The sequence below is a fragment of the Varroa jacobsoni genome, unplaced genomic scaffold (genome assembly GCF_002532875.2).
Source record: "Varroa jacobsoni isolate VJ856 unplaced genomic scaffold, vjacob_1.0 scaffold_541, whole genome shotgun sequence".
NCBI classification, from domain to species: domain Eukaryota; kingdom Metazoa; phylum Arthropoda; class Arachnida; order Mesostigmata; family Varroidae; genus Varroa; species Varroa jacobsoni.
The window spans coordinates 36,800-56,466 of NW_019213443.1; the positions used below are offsets into that span (position 1 = coordinate 36,800).

Sequence of the window (19,667 nt, forward strand, 5' to 3'; positions counted from 1 at the left end):
TATTAGCGAATCAAATATGTATAAATTGAAATAAAACGAAAAAGAAACACATTTCGGCAATCTGTGGACTTCGTTGCTTGCACCTTTCGTTCGTTCGGCCACCTCGTTTGAGACCTGACGTACCCCCTGTTCTGCGCTCATATCGTTACCTAGCATTTATATAAAATCATTAATTTTCTGGGCGACCAAATTGTGTAACCAAAAAAATTGTATATTCAACATCATCATTTTTAATACTTCCCCACCGGTGGGAAATCTTATAGCTGAGGCAGCTAGAATTCTGGGTAAGACTTGACAGAGATGAGCAGTATCGGACAACGTTTGCGGAGAGTGGTTGCAGCAACGTAGAGCCGGAGGGGATCAGGGAACTACAGAACAGCGCTCAAGACGATACCATGGATGTTGATGATACTAGATTGTTTGTTGCATAAACATTTGGCCCAGTAACCTTACCGGCTTTGTATCATTCAAACAAATAACGCAAAGAAGAGTTAGCCTCGCCACCGTTCTAAATGCGCAAATTTTGAATGCACTAAGAAGGACTACAAAGGCTGGAAGATGAGTCCAAGATAAAATCATTACGGATGGCCATACCAATTTTTAGATACGAATATTTTTAACATCAAGGGGGCCATTTTACGATAACCTTTACGAGCTAGAAAAGTGGGTAAGTTGCGGGCTATAAGGGCCCTAAAGACAATAGAACGATGGATGATTACTGCAGTGCTACTCTACATGCCAAGATAGATGAATAAACCGACAATATAAAGATCCCAGAAGGGCAATTCTTCGCACAAGATGTTATCATTTTGTGCCCAGTCCAGTGTTGTTGGGCTTTGGAGACCCGTAAAGTCCTCACAGATCCCATATTATATGCTAGACTTCACTCCAGCGAATTGAAACGGTGCGTCTCTTTAGCTCGTCCAAAAATTCGCTTGATACCTGAAAAGTAGGAAAGCCAAAGAGGTAATTTTTACTGGACGAAGTTCATTAATAATAGAATACGTTTCCTATTGAGCGTATTCGTACAGGGGGACATTGAAATTCGGATGAACCTCACATAAAACAAAGTTACTAGTTTGTTATGGCAGAGGCTGGGAGTTTGTATTGTTAATGTAAGTAAGAAGCAATTAGTGATGCGAGTCTTCGAACCCAGCAAAACAATTCATTTCAGAGGTTTGTTGCATCACAGAGCTCGATAGTGTACAAACGTTTATTTCATTTAGTACAGATTTTAATTTTCTTTTCTTCATTTTTACTTTTGCTTGTCTCTTACGGCTACATGATTGAGCCGTTTTGGCAGTTTCTTACAGTTTGTGAGCCCCATTTTGTTACAAATTGGATCAACAGGTGGTATAGGCAGGCAAGATTCTTGTCGTTTCCTGTTGAGCACCACACGGTGATACATTTCGTGTAATGCTCGCAGGTTCTTCCTTGCGATCGGATGTAATATTGTAGATGAAATCTGTTCATGGCAAATCTTGCTCCCCCTTCCGTTTCGAATATTGCCTCCAGGTTGGCGAAAAATATACGGCGATCTATAGAATAAATGTAGATTGCAATCTATTTAGACGCACGTAAACATAAAAATCCTTTACTTCAATGAAACATTATATTCGTGCTTTCATTTCAAAATAAGATTTGGTAAAATTAAGAAAAATATACATATATATGTGTATGTTGTCTCTTACCTCTAGGGTATTTTTTTCACAAGGAACTCACTAGGTGCAAAATCATCGGCCCTCTCTCGATTTGCCACTGAGTGGATATACCTGGTTTACTTATGAGCCGACACTCAAGTGTGCTGTTGACTAACGGCGGCAGAGCAAAAAAGCTTATTAAAAAGCAAGCTTCAGTCCTTTAATAAATACAAGCATGTTATGGTACTTCATAAATCCATCTGTTTTCGAATTGCCATTACATGAAGCCGTACTGGAACGTTGGCTTAAATAATTGTGCTGTTTACTTATATGCTTGCTTCAGTTTGAAAGCAAAATTAGCATTTTTCTTACAAAAAAACTTCAGATCTATATAAACTAAAGCTTTTCCTTACTTCTAAGAGAAAATAAATCTATAGCTGAGGAAAACATCTCGTGGCCGAAGAACGTTTTATCAATAGCGCTTATTGTATCCCTTCACTCATACTGACGAGGAAACAAATAGATGATACCACCTTGATCATTCGATTGGGAAACAGAGAATTATCATTGAATTTTTCTACGGTATCAGATCGGCCCTCGTTCTACTCTTATGCTGTTTGCTTTTGGAAATGTTCTTTTGACATAAAACTCTTATACGTCTCGGATTCTCCGAAAGGTTACTAAAATTAGACAAAAAATTAAAATAATGCGAATCTAGGGGAGAAAATACGACGGCGATATCAACAACAAAAAAGATTTACAGTAGGTTAGGTTACAATACAACAAATTAGGTTTACAATAAATTGCACATTTATTTAGGCCGAGTTCAATCACATATCCCAACGTTAACATGATGTTAACTTGGCGCATCTTTTATCACGTCATTAAGTACTATGCTTTACGGGGGCAATCTAAGGTCTGAACCTGTACTCAACAGTATGATTGATTGCCTATCAGGATCTTTACAGAGCCACATAAGACCTCTAGAGCTCGGGAATGTTACGGTCTCCTCGTTGGCCTTCATTGTAAACAATGAGTTACAAGGACGATTGACCCAAGTTGAACAAATGGCAAGCAGCTAAGGATCATATGAGGGGTGTCTGAGCCAGATTCTTGACTGGATTTTTTTCAGTAAGAACATCCAGACGAAGTTTTAACGAATCAATAAATAAGCTCATTATAGAGGATTTAGGTAGAAAAGCGAGAAACAAGGGAGTATAAAGCACAAAACCCTGTCATTCCGAAACGTAGTTTTTTTTTCTATCTAATGCTTAAAATAGCGATAGCATAGCCATGCTGAGTTCGTACTTCGCAATTAAGTCGTACGCCTTTCAATTAAGCTACCTGTTAATAATCTATGAGAGAAGAAACTTTAACCGGTGTAAACCACGATTTCTTTGTTTCGTTTGTAAAGCCGGTTTGACGTACCCAACTAATATTATTTGGCTGCTACGGAAGGTCTAACGACGTTTACTGATCTCTTGTAAAATTTGCAGATATCCAAAATCCCTGCCATTCTTCTAACTGAAGCCAAAACTCTTTCCGCTGCCCGATCCCACGTTTCATTTTTTTTTCTCGTTTCTTATCGAGTTGCATCCCTTCTACGCCCAGACCACTTCGTACCGTCACAGCATGTAACTGTTGGACAGAGCAGGGATTACTTCGTGTGTGCTAAGGCATTGCTTTCTTATAATTATCATTTCCTATCACTCTTCATTCAGGCAATTAATGCAAGATATGATGCGGGCGGAACGTATAGACCGCCACATTATTAGAAGCGAAGGAAGAACCACTTGTTTGGGAACATAGACGGTTGTCACAGATATTACGGCAGAAGAGTTGTTAAAATTCTGCTCTGCGTTAATCTATCGCGGTCGACGGCTGACGTGAGGACTTGCTTTGGGACGACCTGCGTCGCGTACTACCCATTAGTGATGTGCTACACGCGATCGTCAATGAAGCCTTGGCGGGAGACCCGACCGGTGCTCGTGCTTTTGCTTTGCAACGTCAAGCCATTCCGGAAGCGCTAGTTGATGGAAAGACGGATCTAGGCCGTCGTTCAAGATCCGACAAACACGATAGGATTTGACGACCGAATACATAAGCTGGATATGGAAAAACGGTTGGAGACTGGTGATACTGGTTGGTTTATTGTGAACGATGGTAATATGGTCCCTGTGGGAGCAGCTAGAAGAGCAACTTGTTCTTTAATTGAGCTGGCGACCTTTTGGACGGTCGATCCGTCATATCAAAGCGGCACGAAACTGCAGGAATATTCTACATTGACTGGTTCTGGATGAAGAGGCGAAAACAGTTTCGAACGCAATAAAGTCAGGATACAATCTGTTCTTTCGGATGTTTCCTCACCAAAACGGTGTGATAGTCACTGTAAGGCGTTTAAAGGCGGAAAATCTATTTGCGGTATGATGAATGTGGCCAGCTGTCGCACAAGCAAAGGAAGTATACACAGTTTCATGACATCCTATTCTTTGGACAAAATTGCCCGGATTTCGTATCTACATAGTCATTGTTAGGTGCACCAGACATCATTCCCCAAGGAGTCTTCGTCTTCGTGCTAGGGCCGGCTGCACAGAGCGCGTGATACTGCTAGTTATCGAAATTGAAGCGCGAAAAACGTGCATGCATCTTCAGAAGCGTCATTCCTACTAAAAAAATGATAATTGAGTGTTGTTGATTTTGTGAAATTTATTTTGTTTTGGGCATTTACTTGTATCTATGTTCGACAAACGCGCTGGTTTGTTCCTTTTCAATCGCATAGTAAGTTCTAGTGCGGAATCAATTGTGACGCATGTGGAACTTATACGGGTAATCAGAACTCATGCAGTGTGGGGAACTGCTTTGAAGGGCATTCTACGTATTATCATTATTTTTCAATTGCATAGCCAGTCTAGTTGAATTGTATCACCTAACTACGGATGCTTGAGCTGAGCTAGGCGTTTCGTTGCTGTACCTTATGCCAAAGAGACACATTGCCGAATTATTCATTTATCCAACCAGCTGACAACGGTATTCAGGTGAGCTATTTTGCACGATCATAATGCATACTGCACGCACAACTTCCACTTAACTTCGAGGACTGCTTATCCCATAAAGACATCTGCAAAATCGTAACGGTCCCTTGAACAGCAAGTTTGCTTGAATCTGTGGGCCACTTGTACGCAAACTAACGAAGTAATTTAAAGACGGTAAAAGGCTTCTGTGCCTTTGTATACAAAAGCTTTTTTGCGCGTTTGGTACATTCGCCAAGAATAAGGAATACTGCCTTTAAGTTTTGGCGGCGTAACGACGATGTGTCTATCTTAGCCTTGGACGCAAAAATGGTAAACAAAAGCATTAAAAGCGTGATCCATTTACGCATGATCAATACTTATTAGGAGCTTTATCTGCGACGCTTATAATCATAAAAACAATATATTGCAAGGGATTGCCCTGAGTATGCTAGCAAGCTTGCTTTCTGCGAAGAGAATGAGGAACTCTGTAAGAGACAGTTTCCAACTCTTAGGTCATGTGAAGCATCCTGTAGTCTATTTACTAGGCCTTTTCAGTTAGTTAGTTATAGATTCAAGGCTATTTCGTGCCTCATTAGCTAAAAAGTATAACGTTTATAATTTTTAGTTTTTAATTGGAGAGCAATACATTTCAGCAAAAAATCAAATTTGATTGTTGTTTCTGGAAAAGTGTGCTAACTCTGTCATTGTGGAATTCATATGTTGTATATCAACTGTACATGTTTCACTGGTGTGCTAGAACTGTATAGGTAGCTCTTGTTGTCGGGGCTGGGCTAATTTGAGGAACAGGATTGTGGAAAAAGTTGTGTATACAAGATTTACGTGTAAGTCTATGTAACTTGAGTAAATGTCCCCCTAATGTAATAAAGCTTGACGAGCTAAGATGATCGATCTATATATTACTGACCAATTCATTAATAGTTCGACCCGTACGGTCAAATCAGTTAAAGACCATGCCGTCAAAAACTTTCCTAGAACACAAGTATTCTTCAATTTGTAGTGGTTTAATATAATTAGTTAGGTATAGGTAATATAATTGGTTAGGAATAGAATTATCATCACAACATTTAACAAGATAACAAGATTTCTCATAAAGATTTTATCGTATATACTATACTTGACCCTGCCACTGCTACAGGTCTCATCTAATTAATCTACTCCGTCCAAAAAATCTCCTAGCAAGCAAAAAATTAATTTACATTTTCTCTAAAGGTAATTTTTTCTTTGTTTCCTTTACTTTCTTGACCAGTTGCCGCAGTACGTCTGCGATTTTCTAACCAAGCCAACAATGAATACAGTGTAATTGTTTGCATGCTTTATTTGTTTCATCGTTATCAAACAACATAGCTTTTAACCTTTGCAGTCACAATAGGTTTTACCCCACTTGTTGCAAATTTTCCAAAATGTTCAAAATTTCCATTGGGAAAATTATCCTCTCCTCGCCTCTTGGGATTATATTATGAAAATCATTATAACATAGCTATTTTGGATGGAGAATAATAACAAAAAAATAAAATATTAATGATACGTTTTGTTAAAAAACTAAAATATCTCTCTCTAGTTCACTATAATCGCGTGGCAAAGAAAAGACGGAAAAACTAAACGAAATAGATAAACTTCCCGATTAAATTAGGTACTTTGTGCAAAACAAGTCAGTAGTCCTATCGGGTTCTTGTTAAGTTTGAAGTAATTGAATGTAGCCAGAGCGAAAACTCCACAGTGGAGAGGTGCAGGACTATTTTTTAGCGTAACAGTAGAAGATGTATCGCTTCATAGTAGCTTTAAGAAAAAAAAATTGTCAAACTGGCGGCACTGATAAAAACTTGCTTAAATTAAATTTAACCCGGCAATTGTGTTCTCTAAGTGGCAACTGGGTGGTTTCGACCGTTTCGTATTCGGAGATTGATGGAAATTTACTCCCTGGCTACATTATCCCTATCGCAGGACAAGAGCAGTTTTGACCGTGTGATATGAAAAACAAACCGTATCTTAATTTCACCCTTATTTTTTGAAGTAGCTTCTTACTGGCAGTCGTGGTATATGTGTATTATTACTATTAATCTTATAATTATTAGCGAATGGCATTCCTTCAATTAAATAGTTTCCTTAAATGTGTCTAATTATATAAATTGTTTTCTGTCTTCCTAAGGAAATAGGTTAGCATATGGTCCTTCACAGGCTTGAGCATACGTGCGACTGTCCTGCAATGAATGCGTCGCCTAAAACATATCGGAAGTGTAAAAAACAGACGAGCTATTGATTTTTTATATCGGATTCTGTGTTATAATGCACTACTTTGTGCAAGTTTGATGATTATATTTTCGATCACATACTTCGATTGTATATACTACCTCTGAAAAACAAACAGATCAAAATGGTCCGAGACGAGTTTGTTGGGGGGTGAGAACTTAAAATTTGATTACCGTATTCTGCATGTGGGGCCCATACACAGATCTTGTTTCATTTTCAGACGACTAAATAAGCCTATAGGAAAAGGAAAGGCTGTCAACTAAGTTTCATGTAAAATGCCCGTAGAAACATAGGGAACGTTACTCTTCTTTGAAAAGACAACAAGTAACTAAGTTAATCAATGTATCAATATGTTACAGATATTTAACTACAGCCATTCTAGCTATTAATTCAAGATTCTATGATAGAGTAAGGAGGAACACAGACTGCTGAGTTCTGCCTACGAAGTACATTACAAATCGCTCGATTAGAGAATAGGATGTGCAGTACTCTGACCTTAAAACGGATTTCAGCGGCATATGGTAAAGGTAAACAAAAACATCCCACGCTAATTTTACCGTAGAACACCTTTATCGCAAAGTCGTGGTTCTGTCTTGCCCCATGATGTGAACCTCTTTTACGCAAGTTTCGAAACTCTGAGAAAACGTTGCCCCCTAAACACCACGCCATATGCGTAAAATATGCCCCAGGTTATTTAGGAGAAGGCAAAAGCAATGCCATCTTTCATGCTATTATCGCTAATTGGGCTATGGGAAAAATCGAACTGAACGTGCACATCGCGTACCATCGTCTATGAAATGATCGTTGACGGAAGGATAGATTGCCCGTATAGTCTGAATTATTGTGGGTGCGCGATATATTAATTTTTTGCAATTATTTGCTCAAAGTTGGTATGAATGATATCTGTAAAGCTTTACTCTTTAACAATTTGATTAGAGCACTGATAGGAATCACACAGTTATCATCAATGGGTAAAATTAAGTCACTCTGAAAAAGCGGCATCCCTTCTAGGCCAGGCTTTGTGGCTTCGAGTCATCTTCAAGCGGTTGCCTGCCCGGTCGTAATTATTTACGTTTCGTGATACAATGACGAACCATTTTATTCTATGGTAGATAACTGTAGATATGGTAGAGAACGACAACTGTAAAAGTCAAGCAGCATTGTCGATTTTAAAAGAAATCGATTCCACCTAAACACCTTTGTAGAAACTTAATTTCCCTACCCTTAGGTCCTCTATGAGAATTTTTCCGTGATCGTGCGCTATAGATACAGAACAGTATGGTCCATGTAAACAAAGACAGGATTAAAGTTAGCGAAAATCAACTCTAGCCTAGGAAGTGCGTTAGTCTCGGCGGAGCCAAGTTCGAAGTTTGATAGGACACTGGGTGCCCATTCAGTACCACCTTTGTGCACCAATGCATTGATTATGGTCTTCGAACTGGTAGCCTTTCGGCACGAACCAACAAACACCATGTATACCCACACGCATGTATTCTCTAGGTAAATTTCCCGTAAACACCTGCGCGCAAACCTGCTTACACCGTGCGAATCAATAACAGTTTTACGGGCCAGTTAATTGACGGTTATTCGCTAGCTGAATTACTTTTATATGACAGATTCGCCAATGCAAGCGTACCTCCTATGAGATTACCTACCCTATTCTAGTTAGTTTCAAGTAGATGGGAAACACGAGCAAAAGTAACCTTAGGTCCAGCTTACGATTAAATTCTTGAAGCATGACATCGTCTTCCGTAAAACGTTTACATAAATTCATGTTACTACCTTAATCATTTTTGGCTAGGTTGAAACCACTCAGCGATATCGTAGTCTCTAACAGCTCAATAAACGCGTTACAACGATAACCACCTTTACATTATAGCGCCGGTGAAACATAATAGCTTTTTTTAATAATAGGGTAATTTGTATTCATCTAGTGTTTATTACGAAGCATTCACTTCATTTTTCATATTTCTTTAATCGACTCTTAGCCTCAGTTTTTGGCTTTGGGGCCTTTGTGTACGCTACTAAAATGGCCACGCGGTGTATATATGTCCCTCCAGTTCTACCTCAATCTCATTTTGCTGTAAAGATACGTTCTCGGAAGAAAAGTCTTCGCAGATCATCGTATATGAAGACGAGATTTGTGGCAAACTGGCTGATTTATCTGTTTCCTGTAATGTAACGTTTTTTTGCCTATATGAACTGGAAGGATACGCAGCCTGGGTTAAAATTCGCATAGGTTCACCATGTTTTATGCTTGTAGGAAGCCTCCTGCCACGCCTGACGGCCTGAGTAACGTTCGTAAAAACCAAAACATTACCATTATCCGGACGATACACATAATTGTAGTACTCTCGGCTACCGTGCAGTAATGTGGATCTCATTTGATTGAGTATCCTATCGAATAAATGCAAAGGTGACGAGGACTAGATCATGATGCCACGCTCCACCCAAACAATTTATGTAGTCAAGCTGTATTGACAAACTCTTCGCGGTGGACATGACTCAAGGACACTACTACGAGAAACCTTTAACGCGGTCGAATTTCGCGAGAAGGGTTGCTTCTGTCAATAGGTAAAGAGCTCAACAAGGTTGTCTACTAGTCCCTTCCGTCATAGCATTGAACAGCTCGAAACCATCTAGTAGTATCCGTCATATACGGCGTTCACTTAACGAACACACTGATTATTTGTAAAACACGTAAGGCGATGATTGAACTCAACGATTGTAAGGATTCTTCACGCAAGCAGTGAGAACTTACGAGGATAATGGATCTATATTATACTGCGTAGTGTTCAGAAAACCCGACTAACGGAAATTTCAATAAGATTTATTGATGTCTAGTGGGCCTTTGAACCTTTGGACGGAGCAAAAAGCGGGTAGAAAAGCTGACCAAAATGTCGCAGCTTTTTCAGCATTCTACATAATGCAAATCTCAATAAATTGAGGACATTTTACTGATAGGCATCTGAATTCACGTGCGAAATTTCAGTTATATAAAACTTCGCTAGATAAAGGGGCGCCCTCTAAACGTTCAATAACTGTATTTCTGCTTATCTCATTTAGTAATAGCAGACCGTTTTAGCCAAAATTTTATTCTATACAATATAAGGCCGTTACTTAAATTACGTTCAGTAGGTTGAGCGGTTTATAAGTTTACCATATGTGCACGAACTTAAATTTATAGGTCGACGGACAAGTTAAATATCATAGGTAAACAAATGTGCTTGACTTGACTAAACTGGGAAAAGACGAAATACTGGCTTCAAGTAAAACAAAGAATCAAACAACAGCTGTTATTCGACTGAGTTTGGTGTGTTCCAGAAGCAAGGCAAATTGAGAAATCATACAAGATGCGCCAAGTCTTTTGGCAGTTTAGAAAAAGTAGAAATAGAAAAAAATCCTTTTCAAAACGTGTAAAATTCTTATCTCATCTTGCATATTTAGTTATACTACAACTTACTTCACTGTGTGCGTACCCCTAATAATAAGATAGTAAAAATTAAGCTAATATAACACCGAGCTGTTGGGCAGTCCTAAAATCGTAATGAAATTCACGCTACAGCCTGCCAGATATAGCTGTAACTTAAATTTGGTAAGTTTCTAACCCTATGTAAACAATGGCCTCGACACAAAAACTGGACATTCCATATTTCGAATTTCCTTTAAACTTACATCGCTAATTATTTTCAATATGATGTTCCTAGGATTAGCACAAACTGTCATTACGGTCTTAATAAGTTGTTTGGTGAAGACAAAAAGTCAATTCTTTAATCATTAGGACCATAGGTAGAGCTAACTAATCGTCGTTTTGAAGGTGTCGTGTTGTTTTAAATGTGGTCGCTATACTGCCTTTCTAAATAACATAATGCTTTCATTATAAACGGACGATTGTGGGGTTCTTATAATATGCTAGGTTAACCAATCATAGCTATATTCAGGCCTAATCAAATATATCGAATTCTTAAAAAGCTATACACTTAAATTTACTTCTATGATACAAGGCGGCCAAGTACAGAAAAAAGTAAGTTCATACGCATCTCATATGAAATATAGTTTGATCAGTTCGACGCCGAAAACAAATGTTAACAGGCAAAAGTTTCTCTAAAGTATGCTTATGACCTAACTTAATACGACCCAGCAGGATTTTTTTAGAACCTGGTTACAGGGCTGCGTATGACTCTTCTACCAATGATAGGAATGTAAATAAAAGCTCCAAACTTCGGGGAGAATTAAATATCGTACCAAATAATACATATAGTGCGATGCCTCGTGTCTTCGGAGCGTCTAAACGGGCAGATCTGGATTACAGTTATTGCTTAATGTGATAGTACCCTAAGCAAGTACTCCTTTGGATAAGTTATCCGTAAGTTCTCTAACTGATTTCCAATACATAAGCTGCCTTTCTTCAATTGCTTTTGATAACACTTCCGTATTTATTTCTTACATACTACTTATTTAGTTCTAGAGAACAAAGCACGCTATTTTGTTATTTGCGATTCACAGTGTCCTTATTTACGGCTCCTCTAATCATCGCGACTAATATACCGTTGTTTTTAAAATGGAAACTAAATTTCTATCTTTAGACATTTTATTTTGTTGCCCATCAGTCTAGGCTGATGGTGAGCTTAAGATACCCAGAAACTTTTTTTGGTCGGATATACGGATCATCCAATTTTTTTGGGTTGTCTTACACGGTCCTGTCTGTATGGCAGCACGTCTTGATGAGAAAGAGATTAATATTCGATTTGGTTTTAAATCATGGCGGCCTCTATAGACGTCTTAAACATCACAGGTTAACTCTTAGAAGACGCTGTTACTATTCAAATGGCCAACCGAGAATCGGTGAGGAAAGGGAGGTCTACAGACGGGGGCTGTCTAATATTGTATCATAGAAGGGTAGCCGCTAGTAGCCACCCCATGCTCTTATCATCGTCACCTTAATAGATAACTCTCCTGGATGAACATTAATTAGCATAAGATTTACTATGTGCTTTCCTAGGCTTCTTGTCCTTTGCACTGAAGGGTAGGAGTTCTAATACATTGGGAGTAAGACGTACGATACGACATAGTCTATGCGTCGTTAAATGGCGCTGAATTAGAAAGTAGAAAATAGTTTATCTGAAAGGGTCAAGAACACTTGGCAATTGAAAACGTCGAGTCATGTTCGTAACTTGAGTTTAGAATTTTCAATATGTTAAACACGGGAATAAAGTATTCATTGCAGGCAGCAAGCTGGCCAAACAAGCAGCCAAAGCGGAAAAGCCTGACACAACGATAGTGGCTGCTGGATTCGAATTGACCATCTCTGAAACGTTTGCCTGTGCTCCTCACATAAAGGAAGCGTTGCCATTTGTTGTAGTCATGAAAGTGTATATATATATATTTATCCAGTATGCCGCTAAACGCCAACACGAGAAAAGTATTACCTACCGTTTGTGTCAAAAGCTCCTAGATTAGAAATAGTACCGTCAGGCATCTTCGAAAGGCTATACCGACTGAACCGGTTACGCCTATGGGCTAACGTTCAAATATTCAACTTTGATTTGTACTTGCGTATGATACTGTCGCAAACAAGTTTGTAAATAGAGAACAACGGCATGAATAGCGCTTTTAAGTCAGTAAGTTTATTTCTTCGTGTAGCAAAGCTAGACCACTCAGTGCATGTCTATCTATGCAGAAGTGATGCAAGCCGTTCAAGTTATCCCTTAGCGTATAGTAAGAAGAAAGAATAATATTAGAGACATTTTTATCCATCGTAAAGATCATATCCCGATTCCTCTCAAGCAACTTTATTGCAACCTTCAAGCAACCTTATTCGTCAAAAAAATCGTAAGCGTGATACCAAAACGGGATCATTTCTGACGATTTTCCATTCAAGCCAATCTTGTGTTCGCTTTATAATTGAAACCCGTCGGACAGTTTAAGCCGCCTCAACAGGTTAAAATCAGAAAAGTCATGGTATATCTAGCTGACATGTATACCCAAAAAATTAACATTTCATCCATAGTCTTCATTCAATATCACTAGATTCTGATACACTGTTTTAATAACGGCATTTTATACATCTGTGTTCTCTCGCCCGCATTGGGGTCGTGCCGCTGCTGGCGGACGCTCTCTCAGAAGCATTTTTGTATTACCGGCATTTCAATGGGGAGAGCGATGTGACTGACAGGTAAATGTCCAGGCCACACGAACGAAAGCTGGCAGCATCCGGAAATAGCGAATATCTTGTTGGCGTCCGTACGAACTTCCTAGCCAGAAAAGCAGTTCCTAGACGGTTATCCTGGAAGTGGAAACAAACGTCGTACTCTATCACGCCCGTTTCTAAAGCTTTCAAAGCTTCTATTTTCGAGGTCATAACGCGCAAATTCATGTTTGCACTCTGTCATCAGGCCGATGTGCTTTTTAGCTGACATTTTGATATGAAGGGAAGAATCTAATATTTATTTACCGTTTTAATACCGCTTCGCTTGAATTTTGTACACACCGGAAGAAAATCAGGCAAGCCTACCATTAGCCGCAGGAGACGAAACCTGCAAGGCTAATGCGCATATTATGTACATAAAATCATAACCCTCAATTTGTTTCAAGCACGCGTACCTTTGAAAAATTTCACGACTCTTGTTTGGTGTTTAATAAAAAAAGAGGTAACAGATACGCGTATATCTGAAAATAAAGCACATACCTATAGGCTTTATTTTCATATCTACACACATTTGTTTCCTCTTTATCAGAGTATAATACATTCAATGCGTGTAGACTGCCTGTAAACTGCCTCGCTAACCCAGCACCAAGTCTGAAGTTGGATTTATCTTTCTTCTTAGAGGTCTCGGAACTTAAAGAAATAAGCAAGGCAGGAGACGACAATGAAGCAGTTACCTCTCTCTGGGTAAAACGATTCAGACGGTATTCCTGAAACGTGTCCGTCCTTTACCTAAACGCGGTATGAGTTTTCAATACAGTCAGATTGTGTTGCCATTCCTTGTCGATAGCTAGTAGCGATCTAGTTGGCTTAGTTTACGATGTAGATGCTATTTGACTATGCCCCAACCATTATTCCGTGATATTTTCCGGGTTTCCGAAATGGTTAGCATCCGATGTTTATTGTGGACGCTTGTTCATAGGCTTCCGGGAATGCAACGAAATCTAACATTGAAAAAGCGCATCAGCCTGATTCGTATAAAGTCTTGTAATTGATAGATTGCAGATACGACTGTATCAAAGGAAGAATGCCATACGCGATTCGATTGGCCCACCGAAGCAATGCATCGATCAGGTCCTTGGGCAGTATTAAAAGTCGCGAACATCGTTTTAGACAAACGACCAATTTCGAAAAAAGTCGAAACAGGGTTTCCTTTTTTAGATCGGGAAATGAACACAAACAGGAGCGTGTCTTGAAAAAAAAACGAAGAGTCGGTAGCGCCACGCAAAGAGAGAGAAAATCATGTACCGTGTGCGTCTTTTTCAGTTCCGAAAGACCATTTTTCAGCTTTTGGTCGGAGCTGGACAAGAAAGCCTAATGAGAGGAGGTTTCCGACGCTACGTCAACATTCATCAGCTATAATACGAAAGAACTTACCTGTCAAATAATATGAGGTTATGTCATGAACAGTGAAGTGCCGGATAATCTGGTGTTTCTTATACTGGGTGGGGCGTACAAAGCCCCTGAATCACATCTAGGCACTAGCGGCGGCTCTGCACAAGTACGGCGCTCATAGATGCTTACCTGTCCAAGCAGGCTACTTGTCTTTTTGGTAATTTATGCTTACAACTTACGAGATGCAAAAAACAGTTATTAGTAACGCATGGAAATAGATAGCGCTGTATTGAAACACAGGCCCACGTCGAGCTTCAAGTTCTTCGAATTTTATGCATAACTAAATAATATTAATTGAACATTATAGTTATTAATCGAGTAGGCTATTTATTACGGATTTGGAGAGCATGGGAACGCAAATAGTATATTGTCAAGGTTGAGGCCGAGGTAGGACGCCGGAGAGCACGTGTGATATGTGGCGGATTTAGTTACTGCAAGTTAACATCTTAGTCGATTTAAAAATACATACACGCACATTTATATCAGCTTGACCGAGGCTATTTAGCTTGAAAAATTTAAATAGGCTAGATGTCTTCCGCTATCGACGATTATAAAGTGGTCGAGTGTTATTAAAAAATAATGAGTCTAGGAAACAAAGGTATAATTTAAAGGTAAAACTGTCAGTAATTAAGTTCCTGTCTTTCTGAGGTTAGAGTGCTGGTAGAGTCTTTCGAAGATTGATGAAAACATTGGGCAGAAAGGCCCTTAGAGAGACAACAGTTTTTTTTTGCTAATGGCAATCATTTTTAAAACAAAAATTAGAAAAGTGGGGACTACAAGTATGACCCCATATGAAAGAATGGTTATATTATAATTTTAAAACTTTCTGAGCGTAACAGAGCATGGGCAATGCATTCTTCGTCGGCTTAATATGAAATTAATTAAAGCTCGTCTTATAAAATTGTGGCGAAAACACTAAACATTAAAAGGAAAAGGAAAAGCAAAAAAAAACGGGTCCTTAACTTATCCAGGACAGAGGCAATACACATTGCGCACCCCCACAGATAATTTGGTAAATTGTTAGCAGCAAAAAACTCGCCTGGGCCACGGCGTTTGCATGACCGAGAAGTGGGTCAATCAGTGCCGCCCACCAGAGATGGGTTAGGCAGAAGAATGACGTCAAATGAAAGACGCGGCCACTTAGTAGCAGTGCCCAGTAGATTCGAAATTAAGCTAATTCACATGCTTGCATTTGTTCTAACCAAAAACTCCATATTGTCTAAATATACAAATACTATTTGGCATAAAAATCCACTACGGCTTCGCCATGTGTTACGGTCAAGGCTTGTATAATCACGTCCCGTTTAATTTAAAGCGTGCAAAAACTTTTCTCGCTCATTGTCTATCATTATATTATACATTATATGTGAGTATTAGACATTGAATTTATTAAGGGCTCTTGTCACTAAAGGACATCTCTCGAAAGGGAAGTGGTTTATGTTGGGTGGCAATCAACAGCATGGCTACCGGAAGGTAACGTACGACCTCATAAAGCGCGTCTTTGATTGGAGAAAACGAAATTGAGTCAGAGCCTTATTTCCATGTCCCCCACGGTTAGGTCCGCGTGATCCTGACTACTTCTATGCTTCGGAAAGCACGACAAATATTGTCAATAAGGTGTTAATAACAAAATAGATAATCATTCAGAGTGATAACTTCAATGTGGAAACAATGAAGGGAAGTACATTTAATTATTCTACCTTATGTGTTTTAAAAGTTATTCATTTTTCTATCGGCAATTAGCTCCGGACAAGGTAATAATATATACAGACTGCCCCAAGAAAACGTATGATAACTTTTTAATTGTTTTTTTCCTGTTGTAATTAAGTTATAAACGAGGAAAATAGATTTTGAGATATTGTTGGAAATCTAAAAATGTAGAACGCGTACAAGGATGATTTCACAAGTAATTTCAGGGACCTCACCTACGCGACTTGAGTTAGAGTCGAAAAAAACAAAGCTTGAAACGGATGAAACCATTTAATCATACAAAAAAAATATTTTAGAAGGCCAAAGACATCGATTAGCTTCGCCAGTCGAGAGGGATTATTAGATAGTTATAGTGAAAAATCATCATACAGTTTTTTGAGACAGTAGAGCCGTAAGTTGGGCGTCTGTAAGTTAGCACTTCCAGACGTTGTAAATGAAAAAGTAAAGAGAACTGAAAAAACGGCAACAACTTTCAGCATACGCCATAAAAGGAAAGTTATACAGCTTTTTTTTAATTTAAACATGAATTATATGTAAATTAAAAGTGAGGTTTTGTAGAAATTTTTTCAGGAAACCCTGTACATCGACGACAATGTTTGTGATGGAAGGACGATTAACAAAATGTCTGGAAGTCAATGTAAAGGTTGCTTTATCAAGCCGGCTAAACAAAGATTGTGGCTAATAAAGCTATGCTTAACAGCGGTGTCAAACTGAAACACTTAGTTTGGCAAACGCCGAAACCCACTGACAATCTTCTAGTTTCGAACTAAATCAACTTCAAGAATAAATTAGTTTTACTTGTCATAGCAAATTTTTGGCGGTTAGAGGAACACGTATCCTTTTTTTTCGATGTATGCCAACGGTTTGTTATTTGCCGCCCATAATAGTCCCACTTAACTACGCAGCTTTTTCGAAATTTAGCAGACGTCATATATCATTTTCACGGGGTTGTTTATTTGGCTCTAAGACGAGCGCTTGAGCTTCGTACCAAGTTCGATTTATCTAACAACCCGCCGCGTTACGGGTTTGTAACACGAAGCTTCTAAAATAATGCATAGGTACCTACCTGAAGCTTTCTAAAAATAATTTAAACCCTGACCCTAAGGGCAAGTCTATTGTCGAAAAGATTTCGCTCCTATTAGTAGCCGTCTTTACCGCTAAAAATCAGCGATTGTCTCCAATAGTCGAGCAGTCATTAGCAGCAGTATTGCGTGACTTTAAGCCTACCTTTACCTACTTTCTTACTTTGTACTTTTTACATAGTTACTTTGGAACGAACTGCTTTTCTCTCTTTTTTTTTAAAGATTGCCAGCAGGGATCTTCCCGGTATCGTTATATACACTATGGAGGGTAGCATGGGACATAAGCGGTGTAAAAAAAGCGTCCAGTAAACGCCGAAGATTAATAAAAAATGACTTTGCTGTACATACTATCGTTCGGCAAAGACAAACTGATCCAAGCAAAAGGCTTACAATGAAAACTGGTATTAGGAGTAGCCTAATTCAAATAAATCCATGGAATATCTAAAAAAATAAATGTAGATAAATTTTTACATTAATAAAAATAGATCAATTAGAAGCGAAGTTGCAACTTCAGCGAATTATCGACATAGTTTTAGAGCAGACTTGCTAAGCCCAATAGAGTATAGAAAATGCTGGCTAGTAAGTTCCCTTGATTTCAGAAAAGTCCGAGGTGACCAAACAACGCATTGTTCCTTCGAAAAATATTTCAATACGGTACCAGCTTTAGAAAGTGTAATTCGCCCTTGTTTGCGGATGCATAACAGATGCATAATATTATAGATTATGTAGTGAGAAATAAAGCTCCTTTTACTACAGAGATCTTTTTCATTCAGCATTTTCTAATTGTCCCTTACGCCCTGACTATTTGTTTATATAGATCAATTTGTTTGCAATTCATGTGGTTTATGGTTAATTAGCATATCGGCTGTTAGTATCATGGTAGGCTTTCGCATATCGTATAGCATGGTAGGCTCGCAGACTGGCGCATAAGTTCTACGAGTAACGCTGCAAAGCATGTCTAGTAAGGGAGAAGGCTTCAGAAAGAGAACTGCACCCTTAACAACAGTTCTTCAGCCCTACGTGGTTCTGCACAAAGCAAGCACTGATATCCTTGAAAAAGGGAAGACATTGATTGTACTAATGTGAAACTCGAGAATGGAAATTAAGCATTTAGTTGGGCAAAAGTGCACAGAAAGAAAGCCTGCAATGTCAGACGCATAATCCCGAAAGCTCCATGAAAACTTCTGAGCAGTAACGGGCTGACAATTCACTGTAAAGCAGAACTTTGTAAGAAAAAAGTTGCTGCATCGGGCTTCCTAAGTGTGCATGAGTGAAATTAAACAAACAAATGGCAAAATGTCGAACAGAAAACATGCACATTGTCATACTAAATCAGGCACAATTGACAGATCAACTGATCACTTAGTGTTCCCTTAGTATGTAGTTCGTTTGCCGTCAAGATTGTATTTTAAGGTATAATTAGAACTAGAGCAAATAGATGGGAGCGCGATTCGTTCGTCAACCGCAGATCAGGCAGCTTCTAACACCATCTTTCGTCTGAAGTTTGCGAATATACAGGGTATCGTAGATGCTGTTGCAGAATGTAGGGAACATAAAATGAATATTTGCGAAACTTTACGTTGGCCGCTCTTCAGTTACCGCTAGATCCAATAGGAACTATACTGGGCCTGCATTGGCCTCTGGGGCATGTTGTGGGGTGTTATAATAGATAAATATGTTAATATGATAATTAATGTAAACATTTAGACGCTGTGGTGGTAAATAAGCATATTTCGATGTGAAGTGTTCCCAACAAGAAACTTGTAGAATTGTTCTGTGATTTAGTTAAAATGAACTAAGGTAAGGACACCTTACAGATTTCGCGTTAAAATAGTAAAGATAAGACCGTCCATAAAAAACATAGTCCTTCCCGAAGCGATGGTGTAAGTTTGAAGCACCCTTTTAGACTTCGATGCTTTTATACAACGTAGCAAGTCCGTTGACATTGTGTGCAGTGAGTAGCCCATGTAAGAAGCGCGTATTAAGAGAAGGCAGTACGATTTTAGCTATTAGGCATAGTGTACGTAGCTATATATATACATATATATAAGTTACGTTTGTTCTTATTGCAATTAAACTACTGCTTTTTCTGTAAATTCAGTTCAACTTCTGCCTCTGGAACATGTCTTGGGTGCTCTTCTTTCATTTCTGGGGGCAAATCCATCTCAACCGCTCGTACCATGCACTTATTCATGTTATACATCGAGAAAGATCGGTGTAGGTAAGTGGCAAAAAGATTAAACTGCTGTCTAGAACGTTGTCAAGAATTTTCTTTGGTAGACGAGACCTTTCCTCGCGGTAGCCGTTAGCCTTTCCGCATATAATAGGTACCGCACCTACTACTTACATCTGCTAT

The 19,667-nt window shown here is 38.9% G+C and overlaps 1 long non-coding RNA gene across 1 annotated transcript; it reads right to left on the reverse strand.

Annotated features, from left to right (window-relative positions):
- Positions 1-822: 822 nt before the first annotated feature.
- LOC147753362 (uncharacterized) lies at positions 823-2,223 on the reverse strand. Its single transcript, XR_015311436.1, has 3 exons — positions 1,692-2,223; positions 1,312-1,538; positions 823-942 (listed from the first exon to the last, which is right to left on the reverse strand). It is a non-coding gene; the product is annotated as an uncharacterized LOC147753362 (long non-coding RNA).
- Positions 2,224-19,667: the final 17,444 nt, after the last annotated feature.